We start from the raw sequence: 20,740 nt of genomic DNA, 5'->3' as shown, positions 1-20,740 counted from the left end.
TAGATGGATTAACTACACTAAATTGCCTTAATGAAAGTGTGCATGGTGCCCTGTGATAGACTGATTTCCCATTGCCACTAGCTACAGTGACTACATTTACATGCACATCAATATTCTGATATTAATTGGAATTTGGTGATATTCTAATTAATATTGAGTCATGGAAATTCAGCAATCCGACTGCCAAATTCAGATTAAGACAATATTCTGATTCCCCAAATTCGGATTCCCATCCCTGGAATATGCCTGTTTTAATTGGGAATGTATTGCAAGTAAACACCTTATTCAGAAACTCCACTGAATGGAGATATATGTGCATGCCCAGTCCTTAGCTGTGGGTTAGGCATTTAGGAATGGCAACTCATGCATACTTACAACAACCATGTATACAGGAATATTCCGATGCCTGTAGGCATATAAACATTGTATTCAGAATATGGTTGCAACCCGAATATAGACCTTAAATGGAATTTGATGTGCATGTAAACATAGTCACTGTCTATGTCAGTATATTGCAGTTTGTATCAAAATATAGTGAGCCTTTTAATACTTGATATACAAATGCATCAATATTTTTTTCTTACATTGTTGTTGCTGCCTAAGACCAGGAATGGGAGAGTCAAAAATTTTGTAGAGAGCAAAAAATAAAGGAACCCTGAATGAGAAGAATGACTTGGCCAAACAGGTGTCCAGATTACTGCAAGACCTTGTTTCTAAAAGCATCCACCCTTGCTGTGCAATTCGTGCCAACCCTAAAAACATTTTTTTATGACTTCAAGGGTGTATTTCATGTCTTCCTGTACTCAATGTTTACTGCATGTAAAAGACCAAAGAGGAGACAAATACATTTGGTAGGGTTTTTTTTTTCCCCAGACACAAAGGTCTGATGGTGAACATTGAGTGCTTCCATCATCATTTATGACAGACAGGATTGATAGTAATGGGAACAACACTGAATCCTGTTCCCAGATGTTCAACAAAGCAACACACCTGTTCATCGTTCTGTTATTCCCTCTTGTCAAGAAGATTTTGCATGTTCTCTCTGTAGATTCCTAAATATGTGAGAAATACTTAGAATGAAGGGCTGGGCTTAGAAAGGTAACAGTGATGAATTATCCAAGGGAACAAAAAAGAAACAAACATTAAAAAGTAAGTAAAACTAACTGAATATTACAGGAACAGCACTTACCATGGATCTCTGACAAGGGCAAAAGGAGGATCCTTCGTACAGTGTACTGCAAATGTCTGCTACATGATCGCATTTCCAAATTTAGGACTTCCTGATAATCACCAAGCAGCCTTCCTTGTTCTGTGACTGGTTTGCAGAGTTCAGGTTTGTTTTATTTTATCCATGTATTCAGTAAGTTATTCTGTCACAGTGAGGCGAAGGTAGTTAGATACACTCGTGAGCTTGTGAGTTTATTGTAAAAATCCATATAAGCAGGCAAAATAAGGGAAGTAATAAACAGGTAAACAACAATGGAGACAACAGAAGCAGAATTGAGTACTAGACATCAAAACCATGGAAACAGTGCTCATAAATACTCGAGAAAGGGCAAAACCTTGCAGTAGTCTGTGTGTGAAATAATTTTTTTTTATTTTCGGAGAGCAAGTATTCCTACATTTTAACTCCACTGGGCTAAAGCTGTTTGTGCACTTGACAAAACTTAACGGCAGCAGATCTTCATCTGGTAGTTGTCTTAAATACTACTGGATAAGATTACTTAACAAACATGTCAAGGAAATTAGGCTGGTAATGTAGCAATATCTGATGGGAAAAGTCTTCACAACATACGGTATACATTTTCATCACACAAAAAGTTCCATGCATACTACATACCGGACACCTCATTTTAATACACACTGATTGTTTTGACCTGTATTATTGTCTTGTTATAATGCTTGTGCTACACAAACTGCAAATAGATCACATGACCATAATGCATATTTAGACTATACCTGTGCTAGGAACTGAATAACTTACCTAAAACCCACCAGACGTGTCACTTCTCTGACAATTAATTTTAAATGTTGTGTACATTTTATTGTTCTGCATTTTAAATTCGACCAAATTTGGTTTTGTTTTCAGTGGGATATGATAAAGACCTCTTCCTGGAGTGTATTTATGCTGAAGGTATAGTGCAAAACCTCTTTTCCCAAAGGATATAATAAAATCTTTACCAAAGTGTCAATTTAGATGGGATATACACACAGATAAGCAAAAACATTGTGACCACTCACAGATGACATGAATATTATTGAATATTGTTGATCTCATAACAACAGTATTGGTCAACATCTGGGATATATTAGACGGTAAGTGAACAGTTGGTTCTCATATGCGCAATCATGAAGACCTGACCAACTTTGACAAGGGCCAAATCGAGACTGGGGCCAGATGACTGGGTCAGAGCATCTCAGAAATGGTGAGGCTCCTGGGCAGCAGTGGTGAGTATCTACCAACAGTAGACCGAGGAGAGACAAACCCTGAACTGGCGCAGGATTTTGGGCTCCCAAGGGTAATTGATGCATGCAAATGATATCCTGTCTGGTCCGAACCAACAGAAGGGCTACTGTGTCACAGTAAATTTTACTGATGGTTATGGGAGGAATGTGTCACACCATACAGTGCATCACACCCTGCTGTATATGGGGCTTTGTAGTCACACACTGGTCTGGGTGCCCATGGTAATGATGAAGAGTTCAAGAGTGTTGCCCTGGCCTCCAAATCTCCAGATCTCAATACAAGCATCTGTGGAATATGGGTGAACATGTCTGATCCATAGCGGCTCCACTTCTCAACTAACAAGACTTAAAGAATCTGCTGCTAATGTCTTTCATGCCAGATACCATGGGGCATCTTTGAAAAAGCATATTAGGCAGGTGGTCAGAACGTTTTTACTTATTGCTGTGTAAATTACCTATATTACTGGTAATTTTATGGAAGGTACAATTTGGTGTAATTCATAACATATCACTAACATTATGGTTAGGACTAAAATCCCAGAGATACCTCCCCATGTAAAACTAGTCCAAAATTTAATTGGGGCTTAACATAGCCTGTATTGTCTGTATTGGCTATTTAGCATCTTCCACGTTGCTTGACATGTTTAAATGCGATGGCATTGTTAAATATTAAAATTTGTGCCCATTTTTCAATGTGACATTAGAATTATTGACACTAAGCCCATCCACAAATATTTTGAGATAGACACTAGTAATGAAACATTTCTTTTGTTTGAGCTCGGACATGACCTTATTATGTGACAATACATTTTAAGATTATGATTTTTATAAAATTTGCTCTTTAAAGGACCTTTAAGATTTAGCAGATGGGAATGAATTTGACTTAAAAAGGGAATGCCCCAAAATCAAGGTGTAAAACAGTTTCATAATTAAGAATTTTTTTTTATTTAAAACAAAACAAAACAAAAAAAACAAAACTTTTTTTTAGGTGAAAATAAAAAAACTTTTTACAGGTGACACTTCAGACTTATGCTTGAGTTTCAACTTGCAGACTGAAGACAGGACATCCTTCTTTAGGATTGTATGTTAAAGAGCAGAATTCATGTTTCCCTCAATTATTGCAAGTTGCCCAGGTCCTGAAGAAGCAAAGCATCCCCACACCATCACACTTCCAATACCATGCTTGACCGTAAGTATGATGTTCTTTTTGTGAAATTCTGTGTTTGGTTTACACCAGATGTAAGGGGACCCCTGTCTTCCAAACACTTCCACTTTTCAACACAGAACATTCTCCAGAAATGTTTGAGGATTATTAAGGTGTGTTTTGGCAAAATTCAGATGAGACTTAATGTTCTTCTGGGTTAGCAGTGGTTTTCACCTCGCCACTCTTCCATGGATGCCATTTTTGCCCAGTGTCTTTCTGATAGTGGAGTCATGAACAGTGACCTTTATTGATGCAAGAGAGGCCTGTAGTTCCTTTGATGTTGTCCTTGGCTCTTTTGTGCCTTCCTGGATAAGTAGTTGCCGTGCTCTTGGAGGAATTCTGGCATCTTTTACGTGCCGAGTTTTTTCATTTGGAGATACCGGCTCTCACTGTGGTCCTTTGAGATCCCAGAGCCTTTTAAATAGTTTTGTAACCCTTCACAGACTGATGTATTTCAGTCACCTTCATCATTTATGGAATTTCTTTCAACTTTGGTATAGTGTGTTACTGGGTAAGACCTTTTAACCAACTTCATGCTGTTGAAAAATTTAAGGGTTGATTTGATTGAAAAGCAGTTGCAGTCATCAGGCCTGGTTGTGTCTAGTCCATCTGAACCCCATTTTGAATGCAGTTCCATAGATTTGGGGAATTAGTAACTACGGTAGCAAATACATTTTCACACAGGCCCATTTGGTATTGAATAACTTTTTCGGTTCAGTAAATAACTATCATTTAAAACTGTATTTTGTGCTTACTCGGGTTGCCTTTGTTTTATCTTAGATTTTGTTTTAATTTCTGAAACAATTAAACAAAACCACAGAAGAAATAAATACTTTTTTAAAAAATTGTATGTAGTTCTCGTCAAGTACTGCAGAAACATTATGTTCTATATATCCATTAAGACGTTCCTGTTAGTATAAATAATTAATTAAATGTTTGATTAAAATATTATATTGTGCCACATACTCTATATGGCCAAACGTATGTGGACACCTGACCATCACACCTGTATATGGGCCATATACAACTGTTCCCACAAAATTATAAGCACACAATTATCTAGAATGTCTTTGTATGCTGTGGTATTAAGATTTCCCTTCACTAGAACTAAGGGGCCTAGGGCAAAACTTTCCATCATGACAATGCCCCTGTGCACAAAGTGAGGTCTATGAAGACATGGTTTTCCAAGGTTGGTGTGGAAGAACTCAAGTTCCCCAAGCCTGACCTCAGCCCCAATGAACACCTTTGGCATAAATTGGAGTGCCGACTACACACCAGACCTTCTCACTTGACATCAGTGCTCAACCTCACTAATGCTCTGTGCCTGAAAGCACAAATCCCCACAGCCATGCTTCAGAATCTAGTGGAAAGGCTTTCCAGAATAGTGGAGGTGATTGTAACAGCAAAGGGGGACTAAATCTGGAACTGGATGTTCAAAAAGCACATATAAGTGTAACGGTCAGGCGTCCACCAACATTTAGCCATACACTATTTTGAGATCATGTTGCACTTTAATTGCACATAGGTGGACTCCATTCAACTTATTATATGACTTTGAAGCAGATTGGTTGCCACAGAACTCATTTTCCTGTGCACTTTAATATTAGGGGTATTTTGTGTTCAATGGGGGTGAATAATAATCTGGCAATATCTGGCAATTTCACTATGAGTTTACAATCACATGACTATTTCTACACCGCTACTTCTTTTTAATAAGATCATCTACGTAAATGTGTATCTGGGCGCAAGATATGAGCTAATATTGTATACAGGATAAACAGTGGTAGATGAGTAAACAGCGAGTGGTAATAGCATCATTAAGGCAGGCTGATGTGATCAGGAGTGGCGAGGTTAATCACCGAACTAATTACAGGCAGGGGCGAGGGATTAAATACAGCCTGCTGTGTGCTTGACACACATACTTAAGAGAATTCTAGACAGAGAGCAGAGGGAAATATTAAGGGGAATACGTTTGGACCGTTATAGTTTCTGAGTAATCAAAAGATTATGTGCACACACAGAAATACACACACACACACACACACACATGTACACATACCAGTGGGCAGTGTCACACCAGTTTCCCTAACTTTGTGATAGTCACTTCCAGTTTTGTTTAATGCACCACTTCTAGTCTGTTTGTCATTATCTATTTAAAGATTCCTTGTTATTCATTCTTGGTTTGTATGCTTTGCACTCTGTCATGGTTTCCCTAACATGGCTTAATTACTTCTTGGTTTGGTCACTCTACCACCCCAGTCTTTTTTCTTCCGTATCTGATTTCATTATTATGACTAATTCTGCTCTGCTCTTCACCCTATCACCTGTATGTCCCCTAGTTATGAATGAATGAATGAATGCCTTTTATTGTCACTATACATATGTACAATGAAATTAAGAGCCACTCCTTTTTGTTCCATGCAAACATATACATTCAATACACAAGAAGAATAAACAGATAATCAGATAATAATACACAGATAAATAAACAAGATAAATAAACAAAATAAATAAACAAGATATACAATATATGCAAGATAGATATGCAAGATAGATATTGGGGTGGATGGGGGAGGTACTATGAAATGCACAGTTTTGAGACACTATATACATATGCTGTGGACTCAGTACATGTGTTTGTTTATCATGGTAATAGCTTTTGGGAAGAAACTATTCTTAAATCTACTAGTCCTTGTTTTGATGCACCTGTAACGTCTCCCTGAGGGCAACAGATTGAACAGATCAAAGCCAGGGTGAGAACTGTCCTTAATGATAGTTTTTCCTCTGCTGAGGCAACGGGAAGTGTAAATATCCATCAGGGAGGTTAGAGGGCAGCCAATGATCTTCTGTGCTGCTCTTACTACCCTCTGAAGCCTCTCCCTGTCTGCTGCGGTGCAGCTACCGTACCACATCCCAAAGTATCCCAAAGTATACCTATCCCACTTTGTCATTAGTCCTTATACCCTGCTAGGTATTTATCGTGTATATACAGCCAGGTCATGAATATTTGGACATTGACAACATTATTTTTATTTTAGCTGTCTACTAAAGTATATTGGATTTGTTAAAACAAAGTGCAGACTTTCTTTCTATATGCGCCAAAACCCTCCATGCACCCCACTCCCCCCCCCCCCTCCCTTGTTAGGGTCCAAAAGTAATTGGACAAAAGAACACAATCACACACACACACACACACACACACACACACACACACACATATATATATATATATATATATATATATATATATATATATTTTTTTTTTTTTTTTTTTACTGCAGCTGTCTTTACATTTGCTTGTGCTATTATGCCTTCAGCAAGTGAAATGCATTATCAGTTATATTCAGGTCAGTTTATTGACTTGGTCATTGCAAATCATTCCACTTCTTTGTCTTAATAAAGTCTTGTCTTGCTTTCAAAGTATGCTTCAGATCATCCTCATTCATCTGTACTGTGTAGCAACATCCAAAGAGTTTTGAAGCATTTGGCTAAATCTGAGCAGATAATATAGACCTTTACACTGTCAGCAGTTACATCATCAATAAATATAAGGGAATCAGTTCCACTGCCAGCCGTACACTCCCACACCATTACATGAAGGTTGAGGATGTTGTTTCAGAACTACTTTGGTGTTTGTTGGTTTTTTTATTTTTTATTTTGTCAAACTCTAATCTGGTTTTCCTCTTTTTAAGGCTTGGATTATGTCTTGTGATAAGCCTTATGTATCTAGTCTGGTGAGGGCTTCTCTTGATTGGTGACCTTTACACAGATACCCTTACCTCTTCGAAGGTGCTCTTGATCTGGCCAACTGTTGTTCTTAGGGAGTTTTTCCTTGCCACCGTCGCCAATGTATGAATAAATTCATACATTTAAAAGTTATATCTTGAATGTGTTTATTTCTGTAAAGCTTCTTTGTGCAAATATACATCGTTAAAAGCACTATACAATTAATATTTTATCGAACTGAACTTATGGACCTGACTATATATCCCTTGCCTGTCCAAGCCATGTGTGACTTTGCCTGTAGATTGTTTGACGGTGCCTTGTCTGTAGTTTTTTAGCCCATGTTTATTTTAATTCTTTCTGATTTGTATAAAGTTTAGTTTTGTTTTTCACTCTTCAGTCCCAAATGTCTCATGTATTTCTACTTCAAGTAAACCTGGCAAGTCTCCTTGTTAGTTCCATCTCTTGAACCTCTTTCCATGTGACAATGTGACTGACAGAGAAAGTCATTGCCGCTCCCCAGCCAAAGTGCCATAAAACAGCTGAAACTCACTGAATAATTTACAATGAATCTAAAGCCCATCTAACTGACATAGAGCAATTTCTCAGCCCATAGGAGGTGGACAGGCAGAGAAGGGGGAAAAGGAGGGGGCAGATTAAAAAAAAGATCAGTTAAAAGATGCTGTTCCATATTCGAGTACTGAATTATTCAAAATGTCAAATCAATCAAAAAGGCCTGAGAAAGGATGGCCTCAGTATTGGCTTGTTTTAAGGTGACATGGTGAAAAGGAAGAGGAAGAAAAGGAAGTGAGGATACTGGGATGGAGGAAAAAGAAAATGGACTTGTGTCTTTCAAATGATCTAATTACCCTTAATAAATGTGGCATTTGGGGTGGTTAAAGGTGTATAAATATAGTGTGGTGTTAATACTGTACAATTTTTTAACACTGAGAGAGACTCAGTGAACTGTGACAGAGTACACAAAATAAATACCACCAAAGACTAGGTATAATATTTGTGGAAATCAATTTCTACCAGTTAAAAAAAATGATAAGTTTTAGTAATTAGCAGATTTATAAGTTTCTCAAAAGTAGATTAACATATAATTATCACTGTAAATATTTACTGCACAATCTCACCTGAAATGCTATACCATGCACATTATTTTGTACTCATGTTGTAATTTAACCTGGCAAAATTTACTGCTGTCATACTTGACGTGCAATTCCACATACAATTTGTCACTTTACTATGACTATGGACCATTGAAATGTGGTTTTGTTGGTCTGTCCTTCTCATTACTTGCTGTGTTACAGTAGTATATTATACTACGTAGGTAGGTAATTTTGGCTGGTGCATCACAAACATGATTGTGTTCTTAAGAGGTCATTAGATGTGAGGTATGTTGTCAAACTGATAACTTTCAGAATCCTTTTATGTCTGTAAATTAATTAAGTGGACACTATTTCTGTTTGAATATGACTTAATTAGAGATGAGGAAAACACGTGCACAAATGCACACAACATATTTACTTTGTAGTACACAAAGAATTTTCAGAGAGTGGTAAACTGGTCCACATCTTTGTCTGAATATTAAGTTTTATAATTTAAATTACAATTGCTGTAGTTGTAATTCCAAATCCATCCCTGTCAGGGACGTGCTGTGAGGCCTTTAAGCAAGGCCATCTCAAGTGGTGTGCTGGACCCACGGTGCTATTTTTCTTGCAGAGGCAAGGCTGAGGGAATATGGTTTATTATCAAAAAATATCTCACACTGCCCCAGAAAAATGGTTGAATGACCACTGAATCAAGCTTATGACTGCACAATCCAGAAGCCTGAAGGATCTGAAGAGATTCTGTATGTGGGACTGGTCTCGGATTCCTTCCTTTATTCTCCAAGCATTACAGGAGAAGACTCAGTGCTGTTATTTTAGAAAGGTTGCACATTGTACTAAATGCAGCGGTGCCAGTAATTTACATATGAATATTTTTTGTTTGTTTTTTTATTTTTAACATTTTAATAAATGTTCTTCAATAAAACATTACAGTTCTCTTATATTTTTAGTGTGAGGGTTAAGCTAACTAACCAAAAACATTTTTTATCCAATTGTTACCAAGCATGCCAATATTTCTGGGGCTGACTGCATATATAAGCTATATGATAGCATAGCAAATTAAACAATTCATAAATACTTAATAACTCAAATTGCTGTAGATGTTTTCCAAGAATTTTACTGTTGTTGCTGTCTACAACTGGTGGGGGAGTGGGGGGGGGGGGGGGGGGGGGTATATGGTATTATACAGTATTATGTACTGTAAATACGGTGCAAATAAAGATGTTTCAGGAAAAACTGACCACTGTATGAAAAGCGTGTTTATTGATAAGCTGTCAAAAAACAATAATTAGGTGAATAAATAGTCAAACGGTAATGTAATTATTATCTATGCTGACTAATTTGCAAGTTTTGCAGAGATCTTATTAAAAGGTAAATTGCCCCATCAATATTTCTGTCAAGTCACCCATCATGAGAACAGTTGTGATTAATAGTAGTTAATGTCTATAGAACTGTGGCAGAATAGAGTTTCTTTGTATGAATACGGGAAATAATATCTTTAATTTAAGTTATCTGTCATAATCTCTTATTTCAGGCCTTATAGAACAATTGAAAATATAAAAATTTTCATATACATATCATATTACAATTGCATAATTTAAAAAAATTGCTCTCAAGTGCTATCATTATTATCCTGGGGGCTGTGGTATTTTTAAAACATCACGCAAGAGTAAAAGAAGATAAATCACTGTAGAAATTTAAGATATTCCCTAAAACAGTGAACGAGCAAGGAATAAAATGTCTGGGTTACGCATGTAACCCTTTTCCCTGAGAAGGGAACGAGACGTTGCATTAGCTGAATGCTGTGGGAAGTGGCCTCTCACGTGACCGTTATCTGAAGTTTGTGTAACATCATGCCTATTTATAGGCCTGCCTTGATCAGGTGACGTGGCAATTAAGCGCGTCGCGTGAGATATAAACGACACCTGTGAACCGTGCCGTCAGTCTCTATTATCTGAAGTGCAATTCACAGGCATACCTTAGTATGACAATGCTGCGCAACATCTCGTTCCCTTCTAAGGGTACAGGGTTACATGCGTAACCCAGATGTTCCCTTTCAAAGGGAACTCCATGTTGCATTAGCTGAACGCTGTGGGAACGAGAATACCCACTCCGTCATGCTGAGGGTACGGCCTGTTCAAAAAGATCTGAGTTCAAGGGTCACTGCCAGATACTCAAGCCCCGGGCCAGAATGTATATCCAGGCTGTAAAATCAAATGAATGTGTGCAGCGTAGACCACCCCGCCACAGCACACACATCCTGTAAGGATACCCCTTTGGACCAAGTCTTCGAGGAGGCGACCCCCCTAGTGGAATGAGCCCTTATGCCCAGAAGCGTAGTGAGACCGCGCACCTCATAAGCGGTAGAGATTGCTTCCACTATATTATTAGAGATGTGCTGCTTCAACACAGCATCACCTCTACTGTTGCCACCAAAGCCAACCAGTAGCTGCTCTGACTTACGCCATTGGACAGAGCGGTGGACGTAAGTACAGAGAGTCCTTACTGGACACAGTCGGTGCAATTTCTCTTGTTCCAGCATGAGGAACGGATGAAGGCAGAAAGCCTGCAACACTACTGGCTGGGCAGCAGATGTAGGCCCTTTAAGAATATAATCCGGCCTAGGATACAGGAAGGCCTTGGCTAATCCAGGGGTAAAATCAAGACAGGAAGGGCCAGCAGAAGAACTTGTAGATCTCCCACTCGTTTGAGAGATCAGAAGAGCAGCAGTAGAGCCAGCAGAAGAGCTACCTTTAGAGTCAGAAGCTTCTCAGAGGCTGACTTTAAAGGCTCAAATGGGGCCCCTGACAGACTTTCCAGGACCACAGAAAGGTCCCAGGAAGGTATGTGTGGTCTGCAGATGGGCCTCAGCCACCTGGCACCACACACAAACCTCAAAGTTAGAGAATGTTGCCCCACAGAGGCTCCTTCAGTAGGGGCATGGCTGGCTGAAATGGTGGCCACGTAGAGCCTGATTGTAGAAGGAGGCAAATCCGCTAAGAAACGTCCTTGTAAGAACTCCAGGACTGTAGCTATTGCGCAGTTCACTGTGTCCAGCTGACGTTCCTCACACCACGAGACAAAAAGTCGCCACTTGAGTGCATACAATTTCCTAGTGGATGGTGTTCTAGCATTCTACATGGTCTCTACATCCTCAGTTGTGAGACCAGAATCTATGAGCTGGTGCCCCTCAGGGGCCAGACCTGCAGTTTCCATAGTTACGGCCTAGGGTGATAAATCAGCCCTCCGGCTTGAGACAGTAGATCCCTGCATATGGGAATCTCCGAAGGAGTGCTGTCTAGCAGGGATATAGTCTCTGAGAACCATATTCAAGCTGGCCAGTAAGGTGCTACTAGCAGCATACATGGACAGTCATGGTGAACTGTCGCTAGAACTTGTGGGAGTAGAGCGATCAGGGGAAAAGCATATAGATGTGACCTTGGCCACATGTGCACCATGGCACTCCAGCCCTAATTGGTTGGGGAGGAGTGAGGGTAAACCACAGTGGGCAGCGTGTTGTCTCCTCAGAGGCGAACACATCCACTTCCGTTTGGCCAAACCTCTGCCATATAGACTTCACCACTTGTGGACGGAGCCACCAATCCCTGCACCTCAGCCGCTGCCTCAATAGGATGTCTGCCCCCACATTCCAGTTGCCCAGAATGTACATTGCACTCATTGACAAAAACGTTCCCTCTGCCCAGAGAAGAATTAGTTGCACCTGTCTGAACAGGGGGCGTGAACATAATCCTCCGTGGTGGTCGATATATGAGACCACCGCTGTGTTATCTGTCAACACAAGGTGACCTCTCAATTGAGGAAGAAAGAATTTCAGTACTAGAAATATGGCCCGCAATTCTAGGCAATTTATATGCCACTCCAGATGAGGGCTGCTCCAGAGACCGTGAGGGAGGTGTCTGTCATTACCGTCTTGCAATAAGGAGACACCTCTAGAGTGTGACTCAAGGCTAGAAACCAGGGACACTTCCAAATTGTCAGAGCACGTAGGCATCGCCGTGTGACACTGATTACTCAGATGAAACCTCGACTTTTCAGCCTCCACTGAAATGGTTTCCTGTGCAATAGGCCCAAAGGTATGACGCTGGCTGCTGCTTCCATAAGCTCCAACAGTCTCTCAGAGAGACTGGAGGCGATGCCAAGATACAGCTTTATCTTGCTCAGTGTTGATAGGATTGACCCTACGCATGTTGGGGATAGAAACACCCTCATTGTAGTGAATCCTTATAACCCCTAGAAAAGTTGGCCACTACACTGGAGAAAGCATACTTTTCTGAGGTTCAACTTGATCCCCAAGCTCTTAATGTTGGTGAGAACAACATCTCGATTTTGAACCTCCAGTTCCCTGGATCATGCTAGAATTAACCAGTCATCCAGGCAGTTTAGTACATGGGTGCCCTGGAGTCACAATGGAGCCAGAATGACATCCATTTACTTTGTGAAGGTGCGAGGGGATAAAGCTAGCCCAAAGGGAAGAACTTGATATTGGTATGTGTTGCCTCCAAACGCAAACCTCAGGAACTTCCTGTGACTGGGCAATATTTCTATGTGGAAATATGCACCTGTTAGATCTATCATCACAAACCAGTCCTCAAACTGAATCTGTGGAACGATAAGTTAGGGCGTCAGCATCTTCAACCTATATGTCTGAAGAGTACAGTTCAGATGATGTCGATCTAAAATTGGCCACATACTCCTGTTTTTTACTCCTGACCAGGAAATAGCGGCTGTAAAAACGTCCCTCCCTCATGGAAAGGGGTACATGTTCTGTGGCCCCTTTGTCCAAGAGGGATCTTACTTCCTGCGCTACCGTCGGGCTCTGAATTGTGCTGACTACTGTGGTGAGCACACCTCTGAACCGGGGGGACGAGCTCTGAACTGGACCTGGTAACCCTTTTCTACGGTAGACAGAACCCATGGAGAAACATTTGGCAGTAGTTTCCACACTGCCACACAGTCTCTTAGTGACGTTAACTTTTCCACATTCTATTGGAGGGAAAGCATCAGACTTTCGTTGCCCTGTGACAGCTTGCTGACCGGAGAACACTGAAAACTTGGGACAGCCTTGGCTAGGGGAGGTCCTACAGTAGCACTGGGGGCTAACTGCCTTAACAACCTCATGTCCCCTGATACGTCCCTCCACGGCCCCTCATGACCACTACTCCTTTGTCTGCTTGGCCTTTATGACCATTCCCAGATCAGGCCTAGTAGCAGGGCGCGATTGTGGTCACCCGGTTCCCCTGGCTGTCTGCGGGGGGAGGCAGGCTGCCATACTTGCCTTCTGTGCCGCCTTCGCACTAGTGCTGGCCCGGGCTACACTCGTGGATGAATGACTCGTGGTGAACTCGACACAACAGGGAAGGAACTGGCTGAATGCCACCGTATGTCGAGCTCACTCAGCAGGTCTCCTTGGTAGGCCTGCAACACCTCCATTGTCTGCAGTGACCCACAAGCAAGACTCACTACTACATAGGCCTTGCCCACCAATGCTGCGGTGGCCTTACATGGTTTGGATGGCAAACCCGGCCCCCCTAAATTACCTGCCGTCTATGGAGAGAGGTAGCTCACAAGCACCTCCTCCACCGTCAGCATAGCTAAATAGCCATGCGTTCATTCCGCACAATGGCCGAATAATCAGACATAGCGGGGTTATAAATGCGGCTTATGCATGGTTTTCCCCCAGAAGCGTCATATTTTGTCATGCGCTTCTGGAAAAAAGGGTAGTTTTCTACAGTTTGAGAGATTTATTTTCACTGGGCGAAAAAAGCTCATCCAGCATTAGTAATCACTTCAAGCAGCTCTTTATATGCTGCTCTCAGTTTTTAGCACACCATTCTGGCTCCTCGGAGTCGGAGAGGAATTTTTTGAGCGTGTTTGTGTTTTTTTTTTTTTTTTTTTTTTTTTGGGCTTTCCATAGTGGAAGGAGGAGTCGCGATACAAGCTCAAAAATTAACCAGAGAGCCGGACCCGGAAAACAAAGCAACAGATAGAGCAGCACTCCTCTCCAGCTCCTCTTCAAGATCCATACATGATCCCCCAGACCTGAGACGGCTGGCTGCCTCAGCAGCGGCCGGCCCAGAACTCGCTTCAGCTGAGAAGAGAGTGAGTCGTGAGCGGAGCTGCCTAATTGTAAGGCATTCACAATGCGCACAGTCAGACCTCTCGAGGTCTGCTGTGGAGTGCTCCTACCCTAGACACTTCAAACAGAAAGTGTGCATTCCTCCCCGTGATGAAATGGGAGCAAGGCATATTCCTGAATTCTCTCACTCATACTTTTCTCCCTTATTTTTAAAGGGACAGAAAAGAAAAAAGATTTTTCTTTTGCTTTTTTTTCTTTGGAAAAGATTGAGAGAAAATTAGTCTTTTTACGGGCGTTACACAAACGACCGACATTCAGTTACTATATTAATGTGTTAATTATTAATTCATTATGTATTAATTATGTATTACGTATTAATATTAATATGTAGATAATAAGGCTGACGGTGCAGTTCACAGGTGTCATTTCTATATTGGGCGACGCGCTTAATTGCCATGTCACCTAATCACGGAGGGCCTATAAATAGGCATGATGTTACACAAGCTTCAGATACCTGTCACGCGCGAGGGTGCTTCCCACAGCATTCAGCTAATGCAATGTGGAGTTGAAGGGAACACTTGGTGGTGGTGGTGGGGGGCTGTTATAGTAAATCAGTCCACACCAGAGTGGTGCAATGTGGCTTGAAGCAAAGTATAGTTACTGCCCAAAAGTGCATTATGTACAGTATTGTGCAAACATCTTAGGCACATGCAAAGAAATGCTGTAGAGCAAAGATGCCAAAAATAATTTAATTAAATGTTTCTACATTTTAAAAGTACTATAAAGAGCAATAAACAGTAATAAATGAAACAAAGACAATATTCAGTGTGACGACCCTGAAAAAAAGTAGTCAAAGGTACATTGTGTGCAGTTTTATGAAGAAATTAGCTGTAAGTTTTACTGAGCATCTTGCAGAACCAGCCACAGTTCTTCAAGAGGCTTTGACTGTCACACGTGCTTCTTATTTTTGCAGCAAAACACAGCAGCCTTCATTATGCTTTTTGTCTGAAAAGTGGTCTCTTGCATAATATGCTGCTTTTCTTTACTGACATACAAACGTAATGATATGAAAATTTTAATTTTGTGCTAGAAAACTATGTTTGGAAATCTAAAATGTTTTTGTACTGACTCGATAATGTAGAAGTCATAAAATAAAAATCTATAACAAAGTTTGTACTAAAAACATAGGGTACCTAAGATTTTGCACAGTACTGTACATCTCAAATTGTATTTTTGTTTTTTTCCCCTTCTTATATCACAGTGATTTGCCAATGATTACAATTTTAGTTTATGAATGAATGGCTAGTTACATTTATTGTTATGGAAAATAAATTAGTACCTGTTATCACTTATGTATAGCTATAAATAGTCATTTCCCTCACCAGCCTCTTTTTTTTCTTTGTCTTAAGGATTATAAGACAAAAAAAAAATACTGCTTGTCATGTTACTGACAAAAAGCAATTTCAGAATGCTTGCTGACTTTTGCAAAGCACTGACACTGGAGACTTCTTTCAAAAACCATACATAAATCTATTATTAGTTAGCACATTGCACCTCCAGGGTTGGGGGTTTGATTCCCGTCTCTGACCATCCGTAATTTGGGAATGTGTATGTGATTGTGCCCTGCGATGGGTTAGCACCCTGTCCAGGGTGTCCCCCTGCCTTGTGCCCCAGTTTCCCTGGAATAGGCTCTTCGTGACCCTGTGTAGGGTAAGTGGTACCGAAAATGGATGGATAGATGGAGATTCATAGATAGATAGGTAGATAGATAGATAGATAGATAGATAGATAGATAGATAGAAGCTGTTTATGCACACTCTTTACGGTGTGGGAGTTCGGCCGTTTTACAAAATACTGTATGCCTTGTGGTAATTCCTGGCCGAGTTCAAACACAGGCCAACGCTGTTGCCTGAACAGAATAACGATGTTTCTATTTCTTATGTAACACACTTCCTCTGCTGTTTAGCTGCATCCGAGCCTAAGTATACTCCAGATTCAGATGCTAGTAAGGAATGAGGAGATCGAAAGTTGTCTGGACTTACATTGGGTTCTTTCTTTGCCAACTGACCAGAAATGGTCAACATGCTCTCTGTGCATTATAACTACTTGTTAGAATTACTGTAATTGCCTTCATTGGGCTTATTGGTTAAAGCCTTACAAAATCATGAGTATTTGCAAAACCCAACCAGTTTTCACTCATATTAAAATATCACCTTGCATCACTACAGCTACACTGGCTACCAGAGTCAACCCTCCTCTATTAAAAACTGTTGCTTATGACTTTTAAAGCATTGCTCCCTTTTCAGGGCTTTTCCTTCACTAGACCCTGAAAATCCTTCCTGAACTTTAAGACTTTTCTCCTGATACAGCTCAAGTCAAACTGGAAATGTTCCTGTTCTTTCAACACTTTTCATTCTTCTCGTAAATTTGTGAGGTTTTTTCCTGGAACACAACTTTAATGTCTCCAAGAGTTTCTTTGCCACTGCACCATTACATTTACATTTACATTTATTCATTTAGCAGATGCTTTTATCCAAAGCGACTTACAAATGAGAAAATACAAGCAAAGCGATATATCAAGCAGAGAACAATACAAGTAGTGCTACCATACAAGATCCATTAATTGAGTTCCAGAAGAAGGAAAGTGCGCAGAGTAGAGGTGTAGGTGCAAATATTATTTTATTTAATTTTTAAAATTTTTATGAGTTGGTTAGGTGTTCACGGAAGAGTTGGGTCTTTAGCTGTTTTTTGAAGATGGTGAGAGATTCTGAGGTCCGGATTGAGGTTTGAAGTTCATTCCACCACTGAGGAACAGTTAGTTTGAAGGTTCTGGAAAGGGACCTTGAGCCACGCTGAGTTGGAACTACTAAGCGTCGGTCGCTAATTGATCGCAGATCGATCTTGACTTGACTTGACTTGAGATCACCATCTTGATTTAAATGAAATCTTCATCTTGTCACTGCTTCTATGTAGTTATGCAACCATAATGAAACTTCAATGATCAGACTTTGATCAGAACTTATTATCAAATGTTAATTTTTAAATGAGTATGTAGTGTGGTACCAGATTTGACAGTCAAACAAACCGGAGCCAGTGCGATTTAGTTTGTTACATAAAATTTATACCTTCATTAATATTTATTGAATAACATGTATAACTACTTGTGGTGTATTACAGCAAATGTTTAATGTCAACCTATATATATATTCCAGCATCAGGTGAAATATAACATGTTTATGTTTTCATTTGAACTTCCCTTGTGCGTGTGTGTGATTAGATATGATTAGAGTGTGACTGTACATTGTAATTGTTTTTCAGTATAAATATTTTAGAACTATCCCTTATTTGTTACAAATTATGTAAAACAAACACAAAAAATATGAAGGACAAATGTTTATTTATAAATTGCACAAGCAACAAAAATTTAAACACCTCTATTTTTTGGGCATAAATCTAGAAAAAGTGTTAAAGTGAATATAAGAATATATGAAAATAATTGCAAACAGTCAAACAACAATCAAGTGAAACATTTGGTAAATTGCTTTTGCTTTTTGCTTCCTTCCTCCATCCCTGTCAGGAGCAAGTTGTAACCATCTTCTTATATATTTTTCCAGCTCTTTAAACACACACACACAAACACACACAAAATTAAACATCAATATGGCCATGTTAACAATAAAACCGTATTAGAATATCATTAAAAAAAAAAAAATGAATGCATTTCTTTAAAAGAAAAAGGGTGATGCAGAGGTTATCTGAATACTGCATTTAACTTACTTTACAAACTTTTTCATTTGTTCTGGCTTCTCCTTCAGTTGGCTTTCAAGCCTTTCCAGATCAGACAAAGGGGGATCAAATGTGCTGATGTCTGGTAGGTCACCATCATTTTGAGATTAAGCAGTGCCCTGCTTTTGCTGATTTTTTAGAATCATGACCAGCTGTTCCTTCATGACCTCTTGTGTTCTTAAAACTGCAGTCAGCAGGGCTGTAAAATACAGAAATAATAAATGAGCATTACATCAACATGTAGCTTATTGTCATATAGTGTTTGGTAAGAGAAACAGGACAATTAAATATTAGTCTGGACACCCACCAAAAAAAAGAATAAAATAATATATTTAAAACAAATTTAAATAAACTTCTTTAGTTCTGTAGGTCCCCATTACTAGTTAAATGAAAAGTTTTTGTGAATACTTACAAACACATGAGTGATTATAACAGGTTCTTCATATATATCTTATATCTTATATCTTCATCTGCAGTTGTAAACGGACCATAAATGCTCCGAGAGGCAGGGGCGCCATAACAGGGGGAAGATTAGGATGATTCTAAGAGCCCTGGTCAGACAGGGGGCCCAGCAGAGACCCATATTTTCCTGTATGATTTTGATATTTATATGGCCTTATATAATCTATTAAGAAGCACGCTATGATGAATGCCCTCAGACTGTGTCAAGTGCATGTGTGTGTCCCCTTAAGACTTTCGCGGATTATTCAGAAACATGCCACTTCACAGTTGTGAGTCGTTATGCATCAGGTAGATGGCAAGAGATGGCATAGACAAAATCTGGAAACCAAAAGAGGAAAGACATGAAAAGAGGAGAGAGCAAGATGGGGAAGACACCCAGTTTTTCAAAAAATAAGGCCTTTTATGTTCCCTGTTTTGAGCTATGATTCTGGAGCTAGCCTGTATGAAGCTGTTATAATTAACCTAAAATAGAAATCCTATCAGTTACTCACTCCGATGTTTATCCTTGGAAGTTGGAACACAATATTTCCAAGAATGTATGATTTTCCATGCAATCGAGCAATAGTAATGGAGCATTGAGGTTCAAAAAGGACGCGAAAGCACCAAGCGATAATAAAACTAGTCCAGTGTTGTATATACTCAAGCTAACCGAAGTCTAGTCAAGCTAACCGAAGTCAACAGCTTTCTGTGCGGAATCGGTTGAAATTTAATGTAATCATATAAATCTGCTTTAATTGTCCCGAGTGAGTTTATGAAAGAAGTGTTGTAATGATATCCGATTCGTTAGTGAATTGTTTGTTTGAGTCACTTCATTTCAATGAATTGGAGAATCCCGTTGATAAAATCAGTCTGAATGATTCATTCACAAATTCAACCGATTTGATTCTCAAGTTCAACTCACTGATTCAGTGATCCTCTCAGTGTTTTAGCTAATTTCCACTCAATGAATAATAATAATAATAATAATAATAATAATAATAATAATAATAATAATAATAATAATAAAGTTAATTGTTCTTGGTACTTACAGAATAAGAAATTACAAGTCAACAGCTTATAAAGACATCCAGACAGAGTTTTTATAGTGTCTGTGTATGAGAGAGTACAATGGTGTTAATTACTTGTACCGTATATATCGTTATTTGTATATAGGTCTAAATGCATAATTTCCGTTTAATTAGTAAACTGTTCCAATATAGTTCTTTATAGTCTCTTATTGAATATGCAATAATTATGCTTATTGATAATGGTTGTTTTTACAATAAGAAAAGATAATTGGGGGTGGGGGCTTGGCGCCCGGAATACAAATTAGCTAGGGGGCCTAGAAACCCTAGCGGTGCACCTGCCGAGAGGTGCTGGGAATCTCAAAATTATCTGTCCGTCTTTTATTTCCCCTCATTGGATAAAAAAAGTATTAAAATAGTGCCGTAGAAAAATTTGCAGGTTGTAATGCAATAGTGAATGCAATATGTTTGCAATTTTCTTATAGTTCACCCAAAAATTAAAGTTCTGTCATCTACTCACCCTTAGGTTGTTGCTGCTGACAGACTTTTAATTTTTGTGTTTCTTTTGGTAAAAGGAAATACTTAAAATCCAAACAAACCTGTTTTTTTCTTTTTGTGCATGCTGGATGATCTTCATCGGTCTGCAAGTCAGACATCAGTGTTGCCTATGGAAGTTTGACCCAAGCTTCCTGATATCTGTCTATAAAACACATTGTTGTTAACCTCCCCAAAAGAAGTAATAATCATGCACCACATTTGGCAGACACCCTTATCCAGAGCAACTTACAATTATCTACTTTTTATACAACTGAGCAGTTAAGGATTAAGGGCCGTGCTCAAGGGCCCAACAGTAGCAGCTTGTCAATGCTGGGATGTGAACTCA

At 39.5% G+C, this 20,740-nt stretch overlaps 1 protein-coding gene and 1 long non-coding RNA gene across 2 annotated transcripts in view; one reads left to right on the top strand and one right to left on the bottom strand.

The window, feature by feature from the left end:
* The window catches only part of LOC128629364 (uncharacterized), a 31,705-nt gene extending 30,443 nt beyond the window's left edge, over positions 1-1,262 (bottom strand). The window contains exons 1-2 of the long non-coding RNA XR_008393731.1: positions 1,190-1,262; positions 991-1,052 (exon numbers count right to left, since the gene is read on the bottom strand). This is a non-coding gene — a long non-coding RNA (uncharacterized LOC128629364). The remainder of the gene's footprint in view (positions 1-990; positions 1,053-1,189) is intronic.
* The window catches only part of fibcd1b (fibrinogen C domain containing 1b), a 165,815-nt gene that overhangs the window by 48,410 nt on the left and 96,665 nt on the right, over positions 1-20,740 (top strand). The window lies entirely within an intron of this gene.

Source organism: Ictalurus punctatus, chromosome 28, assembly GCF_001660625.3.
Source record: "Ictalurus punctatus breed USDA103 chromosome 28, Coco_2.0, whole genome shotgun sequence".
NCBI lineage: Eukaryota > Metazoa > Chordata > Actinopteri > Siluriformes > Ictaluridae > Ictalurus > Ictalurus punctatus.
This window is presented reverse-complemented; position numbering and strand designations above follow the sequence as displayed.